This window comes from Chiloscyllium punctatum, chromosome 25, assembly GCF_047496795.1.
Source record: "Chiloscyllium punctatum isolate Juve2018m chromosome 25, sChiPun1.3, whole genome shotgun sequence".
NCBI lineage: Eukaryota > Metazoa > Chordata > Chondrichthyes > Orectolobiformes > Hemiscylliidae > Chiloscyllium > Chiloscyllium punctatum.
The window spans coordinates 14,351,954-14,361,599 of NC_092763.1; positions in this window are offsets into that span (position 1 = coordinate 14,351,954).

The following is a 9,646-nucleotide window of genomic DNA, read 5'->3' on the forward strand; positions in this document are numbered from 1 at the left end:
ATGCAGAGGGTGATGCATGTATGGAATGAGCTACCAGAGGAATTGGTGGAGGCTGGTACAATTGCAACATTTAAAAGGCACCTGGATGGGTATATGAACAGGAACGGTTTAGAGAGATATGGGCCAAATGCTGGCAAATGGGCTAGCTTACTTTAGGATATGTGGCATGGACAAGTTGGACTTAAGAGTCTGTTTCCAAGTTGTATATTTCTATGACTCTATATTGTGTGAGGTTATTCTGACATACAGCTTAACCTCTTTCAGAAAGAAAGCGCTTCCACAGAAATAAAACACAAACACAGCTTCCCGTGAGATAACCAGAGCAAGAGATCTTGAGGCCACCTTGGGACAGCACTGGAAGAAAAGATTCTCCAATGTGACAGAACATTTGCTTGGCTGAATATTATCATGGATAGAATTGGTCAGTTCATTGTGTATTTTGAACAAGAAAGCTAACAAATAGAATTAAAAGTGCAGATTAGAACCTGAATTTGAAAGAAAATTTGAAATGAAGTCCCTGCTGCAGTAATGACTATTGAAAGGCTCACTGAGTAATTTAGATTTGTAAATGAAAAGTACACAAAAAAAAATAGGTCTGGATGGGTTGCTCTTCGGCGGGTTGGTGTGGACTTGTTGGGCCGAAGGGCCTGTTTCCACACTGTAAGTAATCTAATCTAATTACACCATTATTAACATAGTTCAAAGCTTAACATTTGTTAAATTGAGCTCCATCCTGTAGGAACATCAACAACAAATTCACAAAGCATCACCCCATAAATTGAACTTAAAAGGAGTTTCAAGGCTTATTATACATTCAGAAAAAATAAACTTCTTTTGCTACATGGTATATGACTCCTTAGAAAGGAAGCAGTGACATTGAAAATGCCTAAAGCCTATATGCGTGCAGAAGGATTTGAACAGAAATGATATTTGGAAATCCATATATATAGGTAACAACCAGAACAGACCAATTTCATATAGTTGAATATAAGCACTGCAGCACCATGGAGGTTTCCAATGATTAAAATCTATGATTGTGAAGTTCTTAGAAACAAACTACAGGCTTTAAAATGTGCATCAGACCAATGGCTACAAGGGCCATAGTGGCATTTGCTTAAAACAAAACCTGAAAATGTAAATTAAATCCACTGTCTACTGGTAAAAGTAAGTTTAGCTAGTAGTTTTCACTTTTCAACATGTCAAAGCTGTCTTTGCAATATGCCATGTTAGAGGTTACTTGGAAAATAAAGTCAATGATTGAAAACATTTGTTACTACCGTGTGAACGTGAACAAGATTTTCAAAGGTATGTGAATTTCATTGTGGTAGAACACAAAAATTCAAGGTAAAGGTTAAATATTGAACTCGGATACAGTTCAGGTTTTTAAGTACCACTTGTTTGAAGAGCGCAAATTGTTTCAAGGATGTATTGGGACAGTTAAAGAGAAATTGTTTGTTGTTGATTTCACAGTAAGAGGAATTCTCCTCTCCCTCTCTGACCTAATATCTAGCATCTTCTCAACACAGAACTCTAAATCAGTTAACTATGGCCATCTTCCAAATTCTTACTTAAGTTTTTAGTCAGCAGCATATGAAATGGAACCTGTGCGTGCATATGGATCAAAAGCTTTTCCCCATCTTATAGTAGAAACTGGTAGTGACAACAGCATGAACTCCCATACTGCAGATTTCAGGAGTACGATCATTAGCCAACCACAGAGAAACGTTAGAGCAGAACTTTCAGATAAATCAATTTTACTGCTCACTGTTTACTTCGACATTTCAACTTTGTTCCCTATCTCCTCTATCCAGACTCCACATGATATTCTCTGCTTGAAAGAAAACAGCCTCAACTTTTGAAATCTACCTACATAACTGAAGTTTCTAATCACTAAGACCATTCCTATAAATATTTATCTGCCCACAATCCAATGCCTTCAGACCTTTCCTAAAGTGTAGTGACCAGAACCTCTTGCAAAACTCCAATTGAGGTCCAACCAAATTTAACACAACCTCTTTTCTTTTACATGCAATGTCCCTATTAATAAAGCCTGGGACTTTTTTCCCTTTGTGAATTGCTTTCCCAACCTGTCCTGCCACATTCAATGATTCATGCACATATTTACGTATTTATACACCAAAATCTCTCTGCTCAGCTACATCTTCATTAGAATTGTATCTGTGGTTTTACATTGTCTCTACAAGTTGTTCTGAATAAAAATGAATTACTCCTCACTTCTCTGCAATCAGTTTCATCTGTCATTGTCTACCAGCCTGTTTAAGCCCTTTCAAAATTCCACACCATCCTTTTCACAGTTCACAATGCTTCCAAGTTTCATATCATCTGTAGATTTTGAAGTTGTGCCCTGGAACAAAGTTGTGGGAAGAGCAAGAGTCCCAGTAATGACCTCTAGAGAACTCTACTGCAAATTTTCCTCTCGTCTAAGAAATATCTATTAACAACCACGTTGATGCCTGTCACTCCATTGCTTCTGTTCATTTTTATCCTCCATTACAAATTCAAGTTGCAGTGTGCAACTCTTTATCAAATATTTTCTGCAAGTCTCTGTACATCTCATCAACAGAATTACCCTAATCAATCCTCTGCTTAAAAAATTAGTTAAATTTGCCCTTAAATCCATGCTGACTTTTCTTAATTAACATACATTTTTTCAATTAACTACTAATTTTGCCTGGACCTATTGTTTCTAGAAGATTGTCCACAACTGAAGTTAAACCAAATGGTCTGTAGTTCCTGGGCTTATTTTTTCACTTTTTTTTGAACAAAGATGTAACATTTGGAATTTTTCTGACCTCTAGCACCACCTTGTGTCCAAGGATGACTAAAAAATCAATACCAATGCCTCCACAATTCCTACTCTCACTTCCTTCAGTATCCTGTGATGCATCCCATCAGGTCCAGGTTCCTTATCAACTCCAAATACAGAAAAGCCTCTCTAATGTTGCCTCATTATTATTTCTAAACTCTTTTCTTTCATCACGACTTTTGTAGCATTTTGTTCTGTGATAAAAACAGAAGCAAAGTGTTCAATTAATTCCCTCAGTCAAATGTTGCCCTTTTTGGTCCAAAATTGTCTCCATTCCTCCTTTTATCAGCCTTTTACTAATTATACAACTTTGCTATTCCTTTGAGTCAGGTCTGCATTATAATCACAGCATCATATTTCCACAAGGCAATCTGTGTTTGAAACTCATCAATTGCATATACTACATACTATTGCAGTCACATTCATGCACAATAGCCTTACTTTAGAACACCCTATTGTTAACAATTTATTGTTTCCTCTCAACATTTCTATCTGAAAGGGAAATATTCCATTTCCTTGTAGTCTAACTTTACGCACTTCCTTCCTCTTTTCTACTTCTGTATGCTGTTGTACAGCCCATTGGGGAAAAAGAATAGCAAGAAAATTAGCGTCAATTCTTTGGGGGGAGAGAGGGAGAGAGAGAGAGCACAAGAGTGAGAGAGAACCCAGAAGCAGGTTAATTCAGAGAGAAGTGATACTTCACAGCAAAAATGTTATTACCAGCAACCAATGAAGGCAAGGGGCAAGTCCTGAGTTGCTTAGAAGAAATGACATGGTGTCAGACTGGGGCGAACACAGTCGGAAGTCACACAACACCAGGTTATAGTCCAACAGGTTTATTTGAAATCACAAGCTTTCCGAGCACTGTTCCTTCATCAGGTGAAGTTGAGGGAAGTGCACATGTACAGAACAAGAGGTGGAGAGAATTATCATTGCAAGATAATTCCAGGTGATTAAGAGTCTCAAACGTTAGTACAAATGGTGCGACTGGAGTTTTGACAGGCTGAATAACAAGTTTTTGCAGGTGATCAAAAGTGTCAGACAGTGTGAGTTGTTATGGACTAGGCCAGACCACTCAAAACATTCTTAAGCAGGCAGGCCCAATCCATAACTTTGCAATTTGTTTCAGTAAGTGTACAGTGAAAATTACCCAGAGTAAAATAGCTAAATTGACTCCTAGATTTTAATTCAGACAAAACGTTATTCACAAAATTACATAATGAAACACAAAGAACAGAATAAAGAACCCCAGCAGAACTCAGTCTATCCAACTAGACTTAATTTTGCTGTTCCAAACATATACAAAAGTCCCAATAAGTAAACTCCCTTTAAAACCCAGTATAAATGGAATGCGTGCTTACAAGTTGAAGTTGAAGGGCAAAGAGAGAGAGAGAGAGAGAGAGAGAGTTTCCACACAGCTCCCTGTTGAACTTCCAACCAACTCAAGACTGAACTAAACTGCTCCGCTCAGCTAGCTAGAGAGCTAACCACTCCCCTTTCATTATACAGGTCACCTCTAAAACATGACCACTTTGGCCTTAATCTCATCTGTTTACACATAAACAAAATGCCTCTCAAATTCTTTTCATCTCCAGACTGATTGGAGCCTGGCCAGGCTCATTGCCCCTCTGAAAAATATCAAGGACAGAGTCTCCTTGAGACAAAGAACAGCTTTTAGCAAAGAAAGGACTAGCTTTGTGACAGAGTAAAGTATCAACAGTTGAATAGTAAATGAAAGAATGACCTATAATCTGATTAATTAAGACATAATTACAAAAAATCAAAAATAAGACAGTGCTAGACTTATTGGACTATAACTTGGTGTACTTTGACTTCTGGCTTAGAAGAAAGCCAGAGAGAAGACAATGGAGGTGTCAGAGAGGATTTTGATTTTAAGGGGCTCCCAGTCACAACTAACTATATAGGCAGCCAACAATTTGTAATTTCTGATAGTTTATTAACTGTATTAAGAAGCAGCTGTTTAGATATGATGCATGAGTTAATTAGATAAAGAAAGTATACAATGTGACATCTGGAGATGGTTCATTAATACCAGAGGACAAAAAGGCTGTTATCACAGAATGTTTTAGTCTTGTTGGAGTGGTGGGGGCAGCTGTTTGCTCGCTAGCTGAGGTGTTAGGAAACTCTTCCCTGGGTCTTATATCTGCCTGATGAAGAATGCTCAATGAAAACTGTGCTCCAGGGACTGCCTGGTAAGAACTGCTGCCTACAGGGACTGCTTGATGAGAAGTCCCAAAAATAAATGCCCTCTCCTCCCAAGTACCTACTGTTATATCATCTTTCTGGAGACTGGTAGCTTGTGCTGTGTCAATCTATCTGAACCTTTGGTCAATGGCCATAGGACAGCGAATGAACTTCAGATGACCATTGTCCCCCTACTTGCTTTTATTCACAGGTTGGTTTTCATTCCTAATAACAAACCCTTCTTATTTCCAAAACACAATGCACTGATAATCAGGTACATTTGATACCAGATAAATTGTTCAATGGGCATTGTGGTTGTGGGTATGCTCGCCAAGCTGGGAAGTTGACTTGTAGATTCTTCGCCCCCTGTCTAGGTGACAGCTTCAGTGCTTTGGAGCCTCCTGTGAAGGGCTGGTGTACTGTGTCTCCTGGGATTTATTGGGTTCCGTTTCTGCTGCTTCCATTGCCGGTCCCGGTTGTTCGTTGTAGTGGCCGGTACATTGGGTCTTGGTCGATGTGTTTGCTAATGGAGTCCTTAGATGAATGTCATACTTCCAGGAATTCTATGGTTGTCCTCTGTTTAGCTTGTCTTATGATCGTTGTGTTGTCCCAATCGAATTTGTGGTCCTTGTCATCTGTATGCATGATTACTACGGACACCTGGTCACGCATTTAGTGGCCAGTTGGTGTTCATGGCTGCGGATTGCTAGTTGTCTGCCTGTTTGCCATGTATAGTGTTTCGTGCAGTCTCTGCATGGAATCCTGTAAATTACATTAATCTTCCACATGATGGGTTTTGGGTCTTTTGTCCTGGTGAGTGTCTGAGCATGGCTGTCGGTTTATGGGCTTTCGATGCAGAAATCTGACTGTCAGTTCTGAGATTTTTTTTATATAAAGTAGTGTGGCTAGTGAGTTAGGTCGTGGCATGTCTTCGTTATGTTGTTTGTCTGTTAGGCATCTGCGGATAAAGTTGCGGGGATACCCGTTCTTGGCAAATACTCTGTAGACGTGTTCTTCTTCTTCCCTTCGTAGGTCGGGAGTGCTGCTGCAGTGTCTTATAGACAAATCTTTACACAAACCTTGTTTAATGGGCATCAGGACATCTGCATTTCTCATACCTTTTCCCTGTTATTTTTCTGTGCAAGAAGTTTGGGGAGTTAATTACTGCTGCAATAGTTGTTAAATGAAATCTGGTGCACACAGTAAACTCAGGAAAATTCTGTTTGAGGGGACAGCAATGTCCAACAAGGATGACATCCTACAAGGCTGGTGAGCACACAACATGAAGTAACCTATAGAACATAGAAAAGCACAGCACAGAACAGGCCCTTTGGCCCACAATGTTGTGCCGAGGATTAATCCTAATGTAAAATAAAATAACTTGACCTTCGCACCCCTCAATTCACTGCTATCCATGTGCATGTCCAGTAGTCACCTTTCTCCTAATATCTTAAAAATATAACCCCTCGTACCAGTCAATCCTGCCTGGGGAAAAATCTCTGGTTATTGACTCTATCTATTCCACTCATTATCTTGTATACTTCGATCAGGTCTCCTCTCTTCCTCCTTCTCTCCAGAGAGAAAAGTCTGAGCTTAGTCAACCTTTCTTCATAAAGCAAACCCTCCAGAGCAGGCAGCATCCTGGTAAACCTTCTTTGCACCCTCCCCAAAGCCTCTGTATCTTTCCTATAGTAGGGTGACCAGAACTGACACAATATTCCAAGTGTGGTCTCACCAGGGACGCGTAGAGCTGCAGCAAAACCTCACAGCTCTTAAACTCGATTCCCTGTTAATGAAAGCCAAAACACCATATGCTTTCTTAACAACCCTATCCACTTGGGTGGCAACCTTGAGGGATCTATGCACTTGAACACCAAGATCCCACTGTTCCTTCACACTGCCAAGAATCCTGTCTTTAATCCTATATTCAGCATTCAAGTTCGACCTTCCAAAATGCATCACTTCACATTTATCCAGGTTGAACTCCATCTGCCATTTCTCAGCCCAGCTCTGCACCCTATCTATGTCACACTGCAGCCAGCAACAGCCCTCGACACAAACAACAGCACCTTCAACCCTTGTGCCATCTGCAACTTTACTAACCAATCCCTCAACCTCCTCATCCAAGTTATTTATAAAAACTACAAAGAGCAGAGCCCCAAGAACAGAGCCCTGCAGCACCCCACTCAACACTGACCTCCAGACAGAATACTTTCCATCTACAACCACACTCTGCCTACTGTCAGCCAACCAATTCTGAATCCAGATAGCTAAATTTCCCTGTAACCCATACCTCCTGACTTTATGAATGAGCCTACCATGGGGAACCTTATCAAATGCCTTGCTGAAGTCCATATACACCGCATCCACTGCTTGACCTTCATCGACCTGTCTTGTTACCTCGTCAAAGAACTCAATAAGATTTGTGAGGTATGACCTGCCACTCACAAAGCCATGCTATGATTTGCCAAATAGTCATAAATCCTATCCCTCAGAATTATTTCCAAAACTTTGCAGATGTAAGACTGACTGGTCCTTATTTGCCAGGGATTTCCCTGTTACCTTTCTTGAAAAGAGGAACAACATTCGCCTCCTTCCAATCCTCCCGTATGTCTCCCGTGGAGAGTGAGGAAGCAAAGATCCTCACCAGTGGTTTAGCAACCTCCTTTCTCACTTTCTGGAGCAGCTGAGGATAAATCTGGTCTGGCCCTGGGGACTTATCAATTTTAATGTTTTCCATAATTTCCAGCACATTAACTTCATCAACCTTGATCTGGTCAAGCCTGTATCCCAGCTTCTCAAAGTTCTCATTCACAACAAGGTCCCTTTCCTTAGTTAAAACTGAAGCAAAAAATTCATTTATGGCTTCCCCTATCTGCACAGGTTCCCCACGCTATCCCTGATTGGCCCTACCTTCTCCCTGATCATTCTCTTATTCCTCATGTATGAGTAAAATGCCTTTGGGTTCTCTCTAATCCTTCCTGCCAAGCCTTTTTGATGCCCCCTCCTGGCTCTCCTCCGTCCATTTCTGAGCTTCTTTCTAGCTAGCCTGTAATCCTGTAAAGCTGTGCTCAATCCTTGCCTCCTCCACCTAATGTAAGCTGCCTTCTTCCTTTTGATGAGATGCTCCTCTGTTCTTGTCATCCAAGGCTCCTTAATCTTTCCCCTTCTTACCTGTCTCAGAGGAACAAATTCGTGCATCACTCATAACAACTGCTCCTTAAACAGTCTCCACATGTCTGCTGTGCCCTTTCTGTGGAACAATTCCTCCCATTCCGTACTTCCCAACTCCTGTCTGATAGTGTCATAATTTCCTTTTCCTCAATTAAATATCTTTCCTCGGTAACTGCTCCTTTCTCTCTCCAAGGCCATGCTAAATGTGAGGCCGTTGTGATCACTTTCACCAAAGTGCTCTCCATTCGCGAGATCTGACACCTGTCCTGGCTCATTGCCGAGCACCAAATCCAAAATGGCCTCTCCCCTCATCGGCCTGTCTACATACTGAGTAAGGAAACCCTTCTGACCACACCTGACAAAAATGGCTCCATCCAAACCATCTGCACTTTGGAGGTTCCAGTCGATATTGGGAAAGTTGAAATCACCCATAACAACAACTCTACTACACCTGCGTTTTTCCAGAATCTGCCCGCCTATGACTTCTTCAAGCTCTCTTCTGCTATTAGGTGGGCTGTAGAAAATCCCCACTGCAGTGGCTGCTCCCTTGCTGTTCCTAACTTCCACCCATACTGACTCAGTAGACAAGCCTTCTTCAACAACCTTCGTTTCTGTAGCTGTGATGCACTCTCTGATTAGCAATGCTACACCCCCTCCTCTTTTTCCATCCTTCCTGTTCTTTTTAAACGTTCTAAACCCTGGAACATCAAGCAACCATCCCTGCCCCTGTGAAACCCACGTCTCCGTTATGGCCACAACATTGTAGCCCCAAGTACTGATCCATGCTCTAAGTTCATCGCTCTTATTTCTGATACTCCTTGCGTTAAAGCAGACACACTTTAACCGATCCCTTTGTTTCATCATGTGAGAAACCTTCCCAATAGATTCACTACATCCTGTCACTACCCTATCTGCAACTGCTCCCCTCTCAGATATGTGGCTCTGATACCCACGCCCCTGCCAAACTAGTTTAAACCCTCCTGAATCACACAAGCAAATCTTCCACCCAGGACATTTGTGCCCCTCCAGTTCAGGTGCAACCCATCCTTCATCTACAGGTCCCACCATCCCCAGAAGGTATCCCAATGGTCTAGGTATCTGAAACCCTCCCTCCTGCACCAGCCTCGCAGCCATGTGTTAAGCTGCATTCTCTGACTGTTCCTCTCCTCACTATCCTGTGGCACCGGTAGCAAACCTGCGATCTCTACTCTACTCATCCTGCTCTTCAGCTTCCAACCTAACTCTCTGTAGTCACTTTTCTGATCCTCAATCCGTTTCCTGGCTATATCACCAGTGCCAATATGTACCACAACTTAAATAGTAAGTGGGATAAGTTAACAGCTTCTTCCAAGGTCTCAAAAAGAGACATGAGCTAAAGAAAAAGTATCAAGCCAATGCGGAAATGGGTCTGAAAGACAAATTATAGCCATCCCAGATAAA